This window comes from Pelobates fuscus, chromosome 4 (genome assembly GCF_036172605.1).
Source record: "Pelobates fuscus isolate aPelFus1 chromosome 4, aPelFus1.pri, whole genome shotgun sequence".
NCBI lineage: Eukaryota > Metazoa > Chordata > Amphibia > Anura > Pelobatidae > Pelobates > Pelobates fuscus.
Window position 1 is genome coordinate 214,571,485 of NC_086320.1, and position 16,210 is coordinate 214,587,694.

A 16,210-nucleotide genomic window follows, 5' to 3' on the forward strand; every position below is an offset into this window, starting at 1 on the left:
GCTGCTTGATTTATTCTTGTCCTTTCCTCATTGTTAAATAAAGTCATTAGTAACTGCTGGCAATCAGCCCATGTCGGATTATGCGTCTGTACTATTGAGGTGAACAGATCAGTCATAGCTTGTGGTTTCTCAGTATACGAGGAATTATGGGTCTTCCAGTTTAAAAGATCGGTTGTGGTAAATGGGACATATACGAAGACTGGGTCAGCGTGTGCCATTTGACCTGCGGCATCGATATAAGCTGACCCGGGATTCAGACGAAGAGGCATCTGATAGTGCTTTAATTGTTGGGCACCAGTCAACTGTCGGGTTTGGATGGGGCTACGTAGAGAGGCGTCAGTCATGGGTTCCGGTCGGGGAGAGATAGGGTATGGGGATGTGGGAGGTCGGTTTTGGGAAAAGGTCGTAAATAAAACACTTCGAGCCGAGCTAGATGAAGCTTGACCGGAAGTCTGAAGTGGCGCCAAATCAGGATATTCGTTTCTAATGGGGGTGGATTCTGGTTCCGGAAGGGGAGATTTAGTACGAGGGGGGGTGGATCCTGTACTGGAGGAGGAAGCGGAAGTGGATGAGGGTAATGAGGGGAGGGGTGCAGGACTTCCTGCGTTTGCGTCACTTCTTCTTAACGGAAAGTAAGGGGGCGGCAAAGGGATCTCGGACTCAGGGGGCGTGTCCAAAATGGGCCTAACACCAGTCCTAGTGGACGAGCAAGTCCTAGCTACCATGAGGCGACACTGCTCCTCGTGGCATGTCTGGAGCCATTTTGGCGAGTCATTTACGGCCTGTCTCCAACAGTCAATATAAGGAAACTGGCCGTAAAGTTCAGGCCTACCCGATACAGCCACGTGTAAGCGCTGTACCAGAGTTGGATCCAAACTGCCACGTGGCGGCCATGCCGCAACCAAAGTAGGCCACTCCCTAGTACACAAAGTGACCAAACGTACAGGAGACATCTTTACCCCAAAATCACAAACTTTGAATCCCTTTTTAAAATTCTTAACCATACATCCTAAGGGATCCGGAATCGTTGACTGCGACGCACCCATACTTAACAATGGAACGTCGTCGACAACGAATATTATACACGCGTACTATTCAACAGTCACACCCGTTTCCTCTGGCAACAGCACCACGTGGTACGGTTACCAAGTGAAACGTACACAATAACAATAAACACTCAGGGAATTCCCGTACACACACAGCTGTTACACCAGTCACTATATAATCAATATTATGCCCTTTGGCGTAACTATACAGTCACCCACGCTATAATTCTCTATATACGAATTACCCGTCTATAACACACCCCAGTAACATCGTCTTTTACAAATAGCGGTTACAGTACGGTTAGCATAGGTCAAAGCACAAGTTAAGGTCACAATACAATTATTAGTGGTTATGGTGTTAAACATGCAATGGACGACAATGATTAGTACTTATTATATAATGTCAGTAAATATACAGGGTTATGGTACCGTGCACTATAATACAGCAACACACTATTAACACTCTCGCTAGACGGCTGAGCTCGCGCTATCTAACAAGATATACACTTTACTAAAACAATCGTTAACACATTTACAATTCCCAACTAAACTATTGGCCAGTACCTTGAATGGACTACCTAAAACTATATACACCCGTTTTGGTTAGCCACACTGCCCAATCACCACATATATAGCGAGCTAGAGAACCGAATTTACACAGGCGCCTCTTAGTCGCACTATCAAAAGTCTAGTGGGTTCCAAATTTACACGCCTTCCCACTTAGCCCAGATAGGATGAGAACTAGCGAACCGAATTTACACAGGCGCCGCTTAGTCTCCCGGTCCCTCCGACCTAGCGAACGTAATATACACCCTAGAACGCTAGTCTAGACAAGACACCGGTGTCCGGCTAGGGCTATTTACACCAGGACCCCGCCTGACTAACCAAATCAAACGGTCTGACTAAAGAGCGTTCGATCGAGCGGTGCGCCTTCGCTCCTTCCCTCCGACAGAGGGGGCAGATACACAGATTCAAAACCCCTTTGGGCCTACCGCACAATCGGTATACCCCTAGTGGGTCCTGCCGTCTAAAACAGCAGTTGTCTTACCTCCTCGTTCCTGAACCTGAGTTCACACTCATCGACGGGGACACCCCAGCACTTCTCACGTAGAGGCCGATGATCTCCTGGACAACAGACCAGTGGCGCCGAGACGAAGGGAGGTCCACGCAGAAGTTCAGGGGTGCAGCCGTAGAGAACGTGGGCAAAGATAGACCGTCTCACGCCTCTGCCTCTCAGCTACCGTTGAACGATGAGCTTCCCGGCCAATGCACCAAATGATACCGGAGAAACTGACGGAAGCCAAGCACAGAGAGATGGACACAGGTTTCTTCAGGAAGGAAGAGATTCTTTATTGGATCACCGATCGGGACTCAGAGGGACTAGCGTCACCAAAATACAGCAAAGTCTGAGTACTGAATACATAGAGTACATTCCTTATATAGCACTGTAGCTCCTCCCACAATTAACTACACCCACACATACCCTTAACCTATTTAATAAATAGAGTCTAAACTCATCCATCCGGTCTAACCACGTGGCTCATCTGATACAAAGGAGAGGGACGCGTAATTCCAGTTCTTACATTCCTGCACCTGGTCAGTACAGTGATAACAGTATCTTAGCTACGTGTAATTAACTAACTGATACTACAAACACATATACATACATATGCCTTGTGGCAATCTTAGCCTGCTAAACTTGTATTTTACTGGAATTACATCACATATATATATTAGTGGCAGGATGGCCAGGCTCTTCACAATAAACTTCAAGTGCAACAGTCAGGATAAAATAGTACTGCAGTTTATTGTCACTTTCCACAATTTATACAAGGTTGTGCTCTCCCACAAAATAAAACAAAAAGAAAATAAATCCTACTCCAACTTGGAGACTTACTAAACAACAGTATTACTAACTATCCAACTGGCCAGCTAATCTAGTTCCCAGTTTTAAACAAAATGAAATACAGCACTTTTAGCAGGTTTCACACAGTACCTTTGTCTCAGAGTCTCAGGCTTAACTACCTCCTCTCTCCCAGCTGTTAGACTCCCTGATGTCTTCAGAGGCTAACCTTTTAAAACCCTAGGGCTGGTTAATTACATTCACCTGGTTGATAACATTCAAGGGGTGACTCCCCCCAATTAACCCAATCATGCTGGGAATAGAGATCGCTCCAATCTATTACTCACATGGAAAGCCTCTCTGACCTTGCCACATATCCTCCCCCCCAGCTTAACACTGGTGTGTGAAGCGGCCTTAGCCGAAAAGTCATGCACTCTAGATAATGCATTCGCGTTAGCATGCAGTAGACCAGCCCTGTGCTTTACAAAGAATTTAAATGGTTGCAGAGAGAGGAACCAACGGGTGACCTTAGCATTCTTGTCTTTATTGTTCTGCATCCACCGTAGTGGAGCATGGTCCGTAATAAGGGTGAAAGATCTGCCCAACAGATAATATTTTAATGTTTCTGTTGCCCATTTAATGGCTAGACACTCTTTTTCTACTGTCGCATAGTTTTGCTCTCTTGGCAGTAACTTGCGACTTAGAAATAGCACTGGGTGTTCTTCCTCACCAATCATCTGAGATAGTACCGCCCCCAGGCCTACATCGGAAGCATCGGTTTGCAAAAAGAAATGCTTCTTAAAATCTGGGGCTACCAAAACGGGTTGCATGCATAGAGCTGTACGCAAATCTGTAAAAGACGTTTCTGCATTATCATTCCATTTTACTGTATCTGGTGCCTTTGCTTTAATCAAATCAGTGAGAGGGGCAGCTCGGGTTGCAAAGTGGGGAATGAAGCGTCTATAATAGCCAACTAATCCTAAGAAAGCTTTAACCTGTTTCTTTCTTAGAGGGCGTGGCCAATTTTCAATTGCCTCAACTTTAGTCATTTGCGGCTTTACCAGTCCTCTCCCTACAGTATAGCCAAGATATTTGGCTTCCATACAACCAATGGAACATTTGGAGGGATTAGCAGTAAGACCAGCTTTCCTTATGCTGTTTAATACTGCTTCTACCTTTTCCAAATGGGAGACCCAGTCTTGGCTATAGATGACTACATCATCTAAGTATGCTGAAGCATACCTGGAGTGAGGTCTTAGCAGTTTGTTCATTAACCTCTGAAAGGTTGCTGGGGCTCCATGAAGCCCGAATGGTAAGACCGTATATTGGTATAGACCCTCAGGGGTCACAAACGCAGTCTTCTCTTCGCGGGATCTGCCAATATCCTTTTGTTAGGTCTAGAACACTTAGAAACCTGGCCTGTGCCAGTTTCTCAATAAGCTCGTCCACTCGGGGCATAGGATAGGCATCAAATTTAGAGTGTTCATTAAGTTTTCTAAAATCATTACAAAAACGCACTGACCCATCTGGTTTAGGTACTAAAACTATGGGGCTAGACCACTGGCTATGTGAATCCTCCAAAACTCCTAGTTCAAGCATTTTTGCTACTTCCGTTTGTATCGCCCCCCTTGTGGCCTCAGGAATTCTATAGGGCTTTAATTTTACTGTAATTCCTGGTTCTGTGATAATGTCATGGCAGATTTCGCTAGTTCTGCCAGGAATGCTAGAAAATACATCTTTATTTCTGGATATCATTTCTTTGGCTTCCATCTGCTGTTCAGGGGTGAGATCAGCGCATATACTAACGTCAACAATTGGGGATTTGTCTACAGCAATCATACAGCTTTCCCTATCCTTCCAGGGCTTTAATAAGTTTATATGGTAAACTTGTTCAACTTTCCTACGATTAGGCTGTCTAATTTTATAGTTTACTGGCCCTACTTGTTCAATAACCTTGTACGGGCCTTGCCAATGAGACAGGAGTTTGCTCTCAGCTGTGGGGACAAGTACCATCACTCGGTCCCCAGGTTGGAAGGACCTTACTACTGCCTGACGGTTGTAGATAACCTGTTGGCTCCTTTGAGCTTCTTCCAGGTATTGCCTGACTATTGGAGAAATTTGTGTAATGCGCTCTTTGAGTTGATCTACATAGTGAATCACATTCTTTCCAGGTACTGTTTGTTCTTCCCATTCTTCCTTTGCTATATCCAATAGACCCCTTGGGTGTCTACCATAAAGGAGCTCAAAAGGGGAAAACCCTACAGAAGATTGGGGAACCTCCCAAATAGCAAACAGCAAGTATGGTAAGAGAGTGTCCCAATTTTTCCCATCTCGACCTACAACCTTGCGCAACCTGTGTTTTAGGGTTCTATTGAATCTTTCTACTAAGCCATCGGTTTGAGGATGGTACACTGATGTCCTCAAGGCTTTTATTTGCAATAATTGGCATAGCTCTTTCATTAGTCGGGACATAAAAGGGGTACCTTGGTCAGTTAAAATCTCTTTTGGTAACCCTACCCGAGAAAATACCTGGAGCAATTCCTTTGCTATGGTTTTGGAAGCAGTATTGCGAAGCGGAATAGCTTCTGGATAGCGTGTGGCATAATCCAATACAACCAGAATGTACTGATTACCCTTAGCTGACTTTTCCAATGGTCCAACCAAATCCATAGCAATTCGCTCAAAAGGGGTTTCAATTATAGGCAATGGGATTAGGGGTGCTCTTAAGTTAGGTTTTGGGGCTGCTAGTTGGCAGTCTGGGCATGAGGAACAGTACCTCTTGACCTCTTCATATACCCCAGGCCATAAAAATCTCCTTAGAATCCTTTCCTGAGTTTTTTCAACCCCCAGGTGCCCCCCAAATAAGTGAGAATGAGCCAGATCTAACACCTTCCTTCTGAAAGATCTGGGTACCAAAAGCTGTTCAATCTCTGGCCCCTCATCTTTGATAACTCTATAAAGCAAGTCATTTCTAAGAATGAAACGGGGATACATCTCTCTGGATTTCCCATCAACCATAGTACCATTAATTTCTATAACTTGGTTACGGGCATTTTGCAATGTTAAGTCATTAACTTGTTCCCTTCCAAATTGACCTGAACCAATGCCCAAGTCCTCAATATCAACCTGTTGTAGGGTTTGGACATGGGGTTCAATCAATATTTCAGTTGAAGGTGTGGAATTAGTACTTGGACTAGGTAAGACCACACCTTCATTACTCTTCGCTTCATTAATCAAAGCCATTTGTAAATTCATAGTTGCTTATCTTCCCTTCGTTCGCGCTTTGACTTGCGCCTTTTACATTGATCATAAAACAAGTCAGGGTGTGTAAATGGAAAAATACATAGAGGTACATAGAGCTCTCACTTATGGATTCACCCTGGGTCTGAATAAGGCTTTCAAAGCCTGGGAAATTGTGCCCGAGAATAAGAGCATGTGGCAATTTAGGCACAACTGCTGCCAATACTGGGTATGTTTGGCCAAGACAGCCTATTTTTATAGAGGTAGTAGGGTATGATACAGTACAGCCATGCACACAAAGTACCTTAACCTTCTTTTCTGGGATCAATTGAGAAGGCTGAATCAAACTGCTTGTCACTAGGGTAATGTCACTACCTGAATCCACAAGAGCCATGGTTGCCTTCCCATTTAACAAAACAGTTTTATCATATATGCATGTTTCAGTATGTTTCCCCACCAAACAGATCAGTCCACAAAAGTCCTCATTTACAGAATTATACCCACATTCCATAGGTTCTTGCAAATGTGGACACACAGCCTTTATGTGTCCTAGCTCCCCAATCAGTCCTTGGTTATGTTGTACTGCAGGTGGTGCTGTAGATTTTAACTCTCTCACTGCTGTATATCTTTCAACCAGGGCCACCATTGAATCATAAGTGGTAGGGCTACCCTGTCCTGCCCACTGTCGCAGACCATGGGGTAATCCTCGCAAGAACCGATCCAAAACTAATGTCTCAATTATTTGTGCAGGTGTTGAACTCTCTGGTTTTAACCATCTCCTTGCCAGATGAATCAAGTCAAACATTTGTGACCTGGGTGCCTTCTGTTCCTGGAATTTCCAATTGTAGAACCTTTGGGCCCGGATCACTGGAGTCACGCCAGTCCTTGCAAGAATCTCTGCTTTAAGAACCTCATAGCTTGCAGCCGCCTCTTCCTCTAGGTCAAAGTAAGCTTTTTGAGCATCACCAAGCAGAAAAGGTGCAACTATGCCAGCCCATTGAGCATGAGGCCATTGTTCTCTGATAGCAGTTCACTAAAAAGCAATGAGATATGCTTCCACATCATCTTGCGGCGTCATCTTTTGCAGATACTGATTTGCACGTATTGGCTTTGAACCACTGCTTTGCTACTCTCTGGTAGTTTTTGAGAGTTGCTGCACAATCTCCTTCAGGACAGTCCTGTCCTCTTGCTGTACCTGCAACACAGCCCCCATTTGAGCAGTTATCAGCCGGTTAGCTTCCTGTTGCACTGTGGTAGCATGCAGCAAGGCCTTTAACACATCCTCCATGTTAATACAGGGTTCAAACAGCTAATCCCACTTCTGACACCACTTGTGGCAGGATGGCCAGGCTCTTCACAATAAACTTCAAGTGCAACAGTCAGGATAAAAAAGTACTGCAGTTTATTGTCACTTTCCACAATTTATACAAGGTTGTGCTCTCCCACAAAATAAAACAAAAAGAAAATAAATCCTACTCCAACTTGGAGACTTACTAAACAACAGTATTACTAACTATCCAACTGGCCAGCTAATCTAGTTCCCAGTTTTAAACAAAATGAAATACAGCACTTTTAGCAGGTTTCACACAGTACCTTTGTCTCAGAGTCTCAGGTTTAACTACCTCCTCTCTCCCAGCTGTTAGACTCCCTGATGTCTTCAGAGGCTAACCTTTTAAAACCCTAGGGCTGGTTAATTACATTCACCTGGTTGATAACATTCAAGGGGTGACTCCCCCCAATTAACCCAATCATGCTGGGAATAGAGATCGCTCCAATCTATTACTCACATAGAAAGCCTCTCTGACCTTGCCACAATATATAATTTTATATATTAATATCAAAATATACATACAATGATATTGATTAAATATATATAATTTTCATTATATATATATATTTATATATAATATAAAATAAATCAATATGTAAATACGTTAAAAAATAATTTAAAAAATAAATAAATTATATATATATATATATATATATATATATGTGTGTGTGTAAATTCGTTCTAACTGTATTTTAAAAGTTATTTATATATATATATATTATATATATATATATATATATATATATATATATATATATATATAACATCAAAATACATGTAGAATGAAATAATATATTTATATATATATATATATATATATATAAATATATATATATATATATATATATATATATCTATATACCTAAGTATATACGTATATATCACAATATATCAATAAAAAATATTTTTAAAAAAATGATATACATATATATATACACGTATATACACACACATGTGTATATATATAATAATTCTACATATATATTTATGTAATAATTTTACATAATTAGGTCATTTTATTAATTACAATTTGCAGGACCTGCCTGACAACCCAGGCTGAAAGTCCAGGGAATTTAATTTGCTAGCACTATATTTAACCCTGTAACTTTCCAAGACACCATAAAACCTGTACATGAGGGGTACTGTTTTACTCAGTAGACTTCGCTGAACATAAATATTAGTGTTTCAAAACAGTAAAATGTATTACAACGATGATATCATCAGTGAAAGTGATTTTTTTTCACTTTTCACACACAAATGGCACTAACTCGGATGATATAATTGTTGTGATACATTTCACTGTTTTGAAACACAAATTTTTTTTTTTTAATAAATCTTTATTGAAATTTTTTTTTCTTGTTTTTTACATATACAACAAATCTGCTGGAGCTAAAACTCAGCAGCATGTAAGCTCAACAAACAGATAAATACATATTTTTGGTGTGATTTATGATACATTGTACATAATCAAAATATTGATCTCATATTCACTTGTAGACCAGCATATCTTATAGACATACTAACATACATAAAAAAACGACAGAAAAAAAAAAAAAAACAACACCAAACTTAGAGTATATAATCAAATGAAATCCCTTGTCCCTGGACTGAGGTTTTCCACTTCTATTTTCACTTTATCAAATCTTTCTCTCTTTATATATAAATATACATATATCCAGTATAGATTTATCTAGGGGAGAATTATCCAAATAGTAAGCTATATTTGTCTAACCATTCACAATACCATTGCTTTTTCCTAGAGATAAAAATTGTGTTGTTAATCATCAGGGCCGGCCTTAGGGGTGTGCGAGCTGTGCGGCCGCACAGGGCGCCATGGACCAGGGGGCGCCCTGACAGCCTACACAGCTTGCACTGTCTCCTAGTGACAGCCTGTGAGGGAGAGCTCAGAGCTCTCCCCTAATACAGGCTGCGCTGTGTAGCGTGGCCGCACTCCGCCCCCCCCCCCTGCCTTTTAACTCAGCCCTCACTGACAAACCCCACTCGGGTCTATCAGTGAGGGCAAAGGGGGTGGAGTTAAGTGGCAATCAGAGGCGGAGCTACATGGCAAGCAGGGGCGGAGCTACACTGCAAGCGGGTTGGAGCTACATGCAGACGAACCCTCTGCCTGGTAAGTTAAGGGAAGCAGTTCCTGCTCCCCTCCATCTAGCCCAACTGTGCCCCCTGCCCCCCCACCTAGCCCAACTGTGCCCCCTGCCCCCCCACCTAGCCCAACTGTGCCCCCTGCCCCCCCACCTAGCCCAACTGTGCCCCCTGCCCCCCCACCTAGCCTAACTGTGCCCCCTGCTCCCCCACCAGGCCTAACTATGCCCCCTGCTCCCCCACCAGGCCTAACTGTGCCCCCTGCCCCCCACCTAGCCTAACTGTGCCCCCTGCTCCCCCACCAGGCCTAATTATGCCCCCTGCTCCCCCGCCAGGCCTAACTGTGCCCCCTGCCCCCCACCTAGCCTAACTGTGCCCCCTGCTCCCCCACCTAGCCTAACTGTGCCCCCTGCTCCCCCACCAGGCCTTACTATGCCCCCTGCTCCCCCACCAGGCCTAACTGTGCCCCCTGCCCCCTACCTGGCCTAACTGTGCCCCCTGGTCCCCCACCAGGCCTAACTATGCCCCCTGCTCCCCCACCAGGCCTAAAAGTGCCCCCTGCCCCCCACCTAGCCTAACTGTGCCCCCTGCTCCCCCACCAGGCCTAACTGTGCCCCCTGCTCCCCCACCAGGCCTAACTGTGCCCCCTGCTCCCCCACCAGGCCTAACTGTGCCCCCTGCTCCCCCACCAGGCCTAACTGTGCCCCCTGCTCCCCCACCAGGCCTAACTGTTCCCCCTGCTCCCCCACCAGGCCTAACTGTGCCCCCTGCTCCCCCACCAGGCCTAACTGTGCCCCCTGCTCCCCCACCAGGCCTAACTGTGCCCCCTGCTCCCCCACCAGGCCTAACTGTGCCCCCTGCTCCCCCACCAGGCCTAACTGTGCCCCCTGCTCCCCCACCAGGCCTAACTGTGCCCCCTGCTCCCCCACCAGGCCTAACTGTGCCCCCTGCTCCCCCACCAGGCCTAACTGTGCCCCCTGCTCCCCACCAGGCCTAACAGTGCCCTCTGCTCCTCCACCTACCCACTGTGCCCCAGCTACCTACTGTGCCCCTGCTCCCCAGCTACACACTGTGCTCCTTCTCCCCCACTTACCCACTGTGACCCTTGCTTCCCCAGCTACCACCACTGTGCCCCCTGCTCCCCCAGCTACCCACTGTGCCCCAACTAACCACTGTGCCCCCTGCTCCCCCAGCTAACTCTACACTACCGCTGCTCCCCCACCCTCCTCCACTGATCCCCCTGCTCCCCACCTACCACTACTGTGCCCCTGCTCACAAACCTAACAATACACCACCACTTTGCCCCCAGCTACAACCACTGTGCCCCCGCCCCCATCTACCACCACTGTGCCCCCTGCTCCCCCACCTATCACTACACTGCCCTGCTCCCCCACCTACCACTACACTACCGCTGCTCCCCCACCCTCCTCTACTATGCCTCCTGCTCCCCACTTACCAGTACACGATCTCTGCTCTTCATATCAGCACACATATCACACACATCCAATACAACAATTACAAATATTACACACAGCCAACACATAGCATACATATCACACACAGCCATCACTCGTATCACACACAGACACCACACACTACATCATATTATTATGAGATTTTTTACAGCAGAGCTGTCTCATACAAAATGCAATCTGTAGCTGTCCTCCGAGCTCTGGCCAATCAGAATGTTGCCACGGATTACTACAGGAAAGTTCTGACACTGTAAGTGCCTGAGCTCACAAAACAGTTACTTATGGTCTTGCACGCGGTGGAGGCGCCGACCAGATTCCCAGCATACTGGATCACCAGAGTTCAGCATGCCCACCTCCATGCAAGGTAACAGGTAAGGGGGAATCATTTTTGTTTTTAAATAAGTATTAATTTAATAAATTCTATATACAAACACTACACACCTATTGACATACACTGTACATGGATAAAGGGGTATGATGGGGGGGGGGCGCTGTTAAGATTTTTCGCACAGGGCGCCTTAAGGCCTAAGGCCGGCCCTGTTAATCATCTCATATTCCATTGATATTTGGAACCTGACTTGATCTATCAATAGTCGTTTGTTAAAAGGCTTGGATACTTTCCAATGTCTCGCAATGATGATTTTAACCACAACTAAACAATGAATGGCAAAACAGAAATCTTTTTGTGAATCGAATAACAGATTGAGATGTAAAAGAGCCGAGGCAGCATTCTCCGGAATTCTATTTGTAGTCCTAGATGAAAAAATATTAAAAGCCCAGGACCAAAGGGATTTAACAGCTGGACATGTCCACCAGATATGTATGTAGGTACCTGGATGACTGCCACATCTCCAACAGGTTGGATCAGAAGAATGGAACATTTTAGCTAGTCTAGCAGGAGTATAATACCATCTATAAAGAACTTTAAAGTGGCATTCAGACAAATTCAAACAATGGATGTATTTGTTCACCCAGCTTAAAGAAGAGTTCCAGTCGTCTAAAGAAATTTGAAGTTCCAATTCTAGTTCCCACTTCTTAATCAATTTATAAGGAGACTCCTTAAGAGCTTCCAGCATTGATGCAGCAACAGACATGCTCTTTTTAATAGATTGAGACCTAAATATGAATTCCAGCTTTTTAGCAAAAATAAAAGTCGATTTTAGCACATTTTTGGGGATAAAAATTTTTATCCGCAGATAAGTAAAAATTTCTCTGGGTGGAATATGAAAAATATCGATGATGCTCTGAAATGGCAGAATATTATCGCCTTGCATAATTTGTAAAAACTTGATTCTATCGGCATTAACCCAGTTCTTTAAGGAAAAATCTTTTATAAGAATTTGCAATATATCTATTGTACATGACTTAGGTATCATATTGGTTAGGCCTAATTTTTTCTTAATTACTAACCACTCTTCTAAAATTTGAGATAATATCATTGAATTCTTAAACGTGTTCATTAGCGAGTTCTTTGTAACTGTCCACATCGAGTGTTGCAATCTGTCTATATGAGCCATTTCAGACTCTATAATATACCATGGTTCAGAGACCTGCTCAGGGTCCTGAAGGAGATGTATGTGTCTAATAATATTAGCATGATAGCTATGAATAATACTAGGAAAATTTAAACCACCATTTGACAGTTTTTTAGTTAATATCTTTTGAGTGATTCTAGGTTTTTTATTATTCCAGATAAAATTATTGAAACTAGATTGAATCATAGCCAGCCAAGGCCCAGGGACTTTAAGTGGAATCATAGAGAACAAATATAGCCACTTAGGCAGAATAATATAATATTAATTTTGCCTTGCCAGGAGGTTTCTAAATTTGTCCATTTTCTAAGTTTGAGATTCATACATATATATTCATTCATATATATTCCTCTAAATTATACCCTCCACTTTAGCAGTTATAAATAGTCCTAGATAGTTTAATTCTGAGTCTGTCCATATAAATTTATAGTTGTGGGCTAAGGTATTTACTAGATCGTTGTTCATATTCAAAAACATTACTGTGGATTTGGTTATATTTAACTTGAAATTCGAAATAGTAGAATATCTGTTAATTTTGGACATTAAAGATTGTAAAGAAGACTCTGGAGATGAAAGGGTAAGTAACGCATCATCCGCATATAGAGATATTTTGACATCAATCGAGTTCGTTTGAACACCTTTGATTAGGGGATTGTTCCTAATATTGATTGCCAAAGGCTCAATAGACAAAATATACAGCAGGGGGGAAAGAGGACAACCTTGTCGTGTACCATTTTTAAGTGCAAACCACCCTGCTGTAATATTAGGACCCACCGTTCTAGCAGTGGGAGAGGAGTACAAGGCCATAATGGCATCGTGTATCCAGCCAGTGAACCCAAAAGCAGTGAGAAGTTCGCTAAGATAACCCCACCCGACCCTGTCAAATGTTTTTTCGGCATCTAGTGACAGGGCCAGGAAGGGAAACCTGTCTCTATTGGCCCAATCTAAAATATCAATTATTCTCCTAGTATTGTTAGACGCTTGCCTACCCGGGACAAACCCTATCTGATCTGGATGAATCAATGCCGCAATAATAATCTCAATTCTATCAGCAATAATAGCCGCATAGATCTTCATATCCACGTTAATCAACGCTATAGGTCTATAATTACTAGGATTGGAGCTGATTTTATCCGGTTTCAATATCGGGATAATATTAGCCTGTAGTAATTCAGTTGGAAAAAGTTTATTTAGAGCTATTTGATTAAACATATCTGTTAAAGGATTAATTAATAAAGACTGCATCTGTTTATAATATAAATTCGTAAAACCATCGGGGCCCGGGGTTTTATTAATAGGGAGTCTATTTATTTGAAATTTAACTTCATCAACCGAAATGATCCTATTTAAGGTTAGTAAATCTTGAGGTGTAACTTTTGGGATCTGAGTACCAGCTAGATAGTTTTGAATATCATTTAAATTAGGAGACCGGGGGCGGAGCCTGACCTGCAAGTGAGGCAGACGCAGAAAGCCAGAGCTCCCGACTACATCGCTAAACTAAGCAACATAACGGCGGGCACGGCTTCAAATCGGACCCGACAGGGTAATTAAAGTCAGGGGGACCCAGGGAAGCTTAACAAGACCTCACCCGTGCGCTTACCCTGCCCAGAACCTGTGATCCTTGCCGCGGCCTACCTGGAACGAGGCGGAGGGGAAGCGGCCGATCCCCTTGGGCTACGAGAAGGGATTTGGAACAGTGGCACTCCAACCCCCCCCCCCCTCTGGTCCGGCGGGGGTCATCCCGGTCCTCCACAGCGACTGTACACTGTACTCACACTCACCATACAGCGAGAAGCCCCTGAATTAATCCCAATGCTCAAAGATGGCGGAGGTCGGACACCCACGACCACGAGGCGAGGACCTAGAGCAGGGGCGGCCATACAACTACGCCGCAGATACCCAGGCGAAGCTAGATAAAATATTTAATCGCTTCTGGCGGAGACTGCAGCAGCGATGCACCGCACATGCGGTCAGTCCCCTGCCGGGAGGCGAGACGGCTCAAGCACGACCAGTGAAAGGGCCTGCCAAGAGCTGGGCACAGAAGGAGATGCCTGCATGCAACACGGCACACCCGACACCAGGGCCGCCACAGTCCACAGGCCCCAGCGCGCACCGCCAACAGATGAGAGCTCCCAGGCCCTCCAGAGGAATACCCCCAAGGCACACACAGAGAGTCACAAGGCACCAACCCAGACCCAGGCGACGGATCTACAGGGCTCATCAGCCGAACTCACCGGGGGCCAACCCAGAAACCCACCAGACCACAAACCTTTGACAAGTCGATACAGACCCTCTCCCAAGCACGAGACAGGGCTGACTTCTCCACCAAGCTCCACAACGTGACCCTGGCAGCCAACGTGTCAAGTTACCAGGTCTGGGGCAGGAGGGGAACACTACTGGGGACTTTGGGACTCTTACCTCTCCTCTGTCGGGTTGGGGTGGGCTGAAGCTGAAAAACACAGTCTAGTGGGCTATAGGACACCTGCACCCCAGCTCATACCCTTGTGCTGTTGACAGTATACACCTTTAAAACGTGTCCTGACCTCTAATGTATTATCTATGATTCTTTACAAAAGTGAGCAACAACATACTCTTGTTTAGTACTCTGTCAAAATGAGCATTCTTCTTTTACTTCTAAAGCCTGTATCCAGCAAATAGTAACCAATAATGCCTGCATGTAATCCAAGCTTGTACTTAATATACCAAAAAATGTGCACTGCCTAACAAACCCTAATTGTTATCTATGCTAAGCAGCTCCAGGAATGCCGTTGGGGTACCTAGAGCCAGTTTGTAATCCTTATCTGCACTGCAAAAATAAAAAATAAAAAAAAATAAAAAAAATTAGGAGACAATTTAAGATTATACAAATCTTCATAGAATTGATTAAATCTCTTCCCTATTGCAGAAGGAGTCGAATAAACCTTTTGACCATCAATCAATTGTTCCACTCGTTTTTTTGTGTAATGATTTTTAAGTCTTTTTGACAAATTTTTATTGGCTCTATTACCAGTATAGTAATTTTTTAATCTTAGTATATGAATTTTTTATTTAATTTTTTTGTTCCACTTTGAGATTAATTTGTTTTTGTAAAATATTTAACTTAGTTTTCATTTCTGCAGATGGATCTTACCATTTATAGTCCTCAATATATGGGCTAGTTTGATTAAATAGCCGCGCATAACTGATTTGTGTGTGCACCAGTTATTTGCCGGTGATGTATCGGAGGAGCTCTTTTCTAACCAAAATTTTTTTAATAATTGGGTTAATTCTTCCTTATTCTTCGGATCATTGATAAGAGCATCATTGAGTCTCCACGTAGTACGCACCATAGGAGATTTATTACCAAAGTCCATTAGAATAAGGCTATGGTCAGACCATAAACTCTCTTCGATTTCAATTGAGTTACATAAGGGTATCGAGTTTGCGTCAAGTAAACAAAAGTCAATACGTGCATATGAACCATGCACGCAAGATTGATGGGAATAATCTTTCTCAGTTGGATGTAATAGTCTCCATATATCATGGAGATTATATTGTTTACAGATGTTATGGAGTTTCTTAGACTGTTTGACAGTTATTTTATCAATTGAAATAGCAGAAATGTATGTCTTGTCCATTTTAGGGTCCCCCACACAGTTAAAATCGCC